This window comes from Hemibagrus wyckioides, linkage group LG12 (assembly GCF_019097595.1).
Source record: "Hemibagrus wyckioides isolate EC202008001 linkage group LG12, SWU_Hwy_1.0, whole genome shotgun sequence".
NCBI lineage: Eukaryota > Metazoa > Chordata > Actinopteri > Siluriformes > Bagridae > Hemibagrus > Hemibagrus wyckioides.
In genome coordinates this window covers 1526050-1527997 of record NC_080721.1, presented here as the reverse complement: position 1 = coordinate 1527997, position 1948 = coordinate 1526050, and positions in this window count along the sequence as shown.

Genomic DNA, 1948 nt, shown 5'->3' with positions numbered 1-1948 from the left:
ACACACCCCTTCATCAGGATGATGCTCTCTGCTACACTGCAAGAAGTGTTCAGGAAGGATTTGAGAAACATGATGAAGAACTCGAGGTGTTGACTTGACCTCCAAATTGTGTAGTGTGTGTGTGTGTGTGTGTGTGTGTGTATATGTGTGTATTTATGTGTATGTCTGTGTGTGTGTGTGCATGCATATGTGTGTGTGTGTGTGTGTGTGTGTGCAAATTTGTGTTCATGTTTGCTTGTGTGTGTGTGTGTGTTTAAGAGAGAGAGGTATGTGTGTGCACGTGTGTGTAAGGTGTGTTCATGTGTGTGTTTGAGAGAGAGGTATGTGTGTGCATGTGTGTGTAAGGTGTGTTCATGTGTGTGTTTGAGAGAGAGGTATGTGTGTGCATGTGTGTGTAAGGTGTGTTCATGTGTGTGTGTGTTTAAGAGAGAGAGGTATGTGTGTGCACGTGTGTGTAAGGTGTGTTCATGTGCGTGTGTGTGTGTGTCTATGTCTGTGTGTGTGCATTTGTGGGTGTGTTGCAAGTGTGTGTAAGGTGTGGTGTGAATGTGTGTGTGTATGTATTTCTGTGCATGCATGTGTAAATGTGTGTGAATATGTGTGTAAGGTGTGTTTGTGTAAGGTGTGTGTGTGTGTGTGTGTGTGTGGGTGTGTCAGCAAATAAGGTGATGGAGTGAATATCAGCTCATTATTTTGTCACCACTGAGAATCAAAGAGGTGAATGTAGGAGGTGTGTGTGTGTGTGTGTGTGTGTGTGCATAACACTACATGCATTTATGATACATCTGTCTAATCTAGATTTACGTTCATTATTGTGTATGTGTGTGAAGTACATGTGTGCATATGTGTGTGTGCAAGTGTGTGTAATGTGTGTTCATGTGTTCTGATGTGTGTTGTTGTGTGTGTATGTATGTGTGTGTGTGTATCTGTGTGCATGCATGTGTGAATGTGTGTGTGATTTTCTGAAACATCTGTATTCTCCAGGCAGCTGTTAGCGCTTAGCAGCAGTAATTAAAGCCTAAGTGCAGTAATGTGTGAGAGCAGGACCTCGTGCTCTTACAGAGATCTGACCTCAGTCCTGCAGGACTATGAGGCTGTCCGGTGTGAGGTCAGATTTCTCCTCCATCGTTCCTTACTGAAATCATTATGTGCCACAAGGCCAAACACACTGCAGGTCAATGATCAAGTGAAAAATTACTCCATCTCCTGAGACAGGGCTGGATGTGAAGAAGTCTTCTGGAGTGTTGGAGAAACTTCTTTTTAAATTCTGGTGTTGTGTTATTGTGTTGTTGTTGTGTTATTGTGTTGTTGTTGTGTTATTGTGTTGTGTTATTGTGTTGTTATTGTGTTATTGTGTTGTTGTTGTGTTATTGTGTAGTTGTTGTGTTATTGTGTTGTGTTACTGTGTTGTTATTGTGTTGTTGTTGTGTTATTGTGTAGTTGTTGTGTTACTGTGTTGTTATTGTGTAGTTGTTGTGTTATTGTGTTGTGTTGTGTTACTGTGTTGTTATTGTGTTGTTGTTGTGTTATTGTGTAGTTGTTGTGTTACTGTGTTGTTATTGTGTAGTTGTTGTGTTATTGTGTTGTTGTTGTGTTATTGTGTTGTTATTGTGTTGTTGTTGTGTTATTGTGTTGTTGTTGTATTATTGTGTTGTGTAGTTGTTGTTATTGTGTTGTGTAGTTGTTGTGTTATTGTGTAGTTGTTGTGTTATTGTGTTGTTATTGTGTTATTGTGTTGTTGTTGTGTAGTTGTTGTGTTACTGTGTTGTCATTGTGTTGTTGTTGTGTTATTGTGTTGTTGTTGTGTTATTGTGTTGTTATTGTGTTGTTGTTGTGTTATTGTGTTGTTGTTGTATTATTGTGTTGTGTAGTTGTTGTTATTGTGTTGTGTAGTTGTTGTGTTATTGTGTAGTTGTTGTGTTATTGTGTTGTTATTGTGTTATTGTGT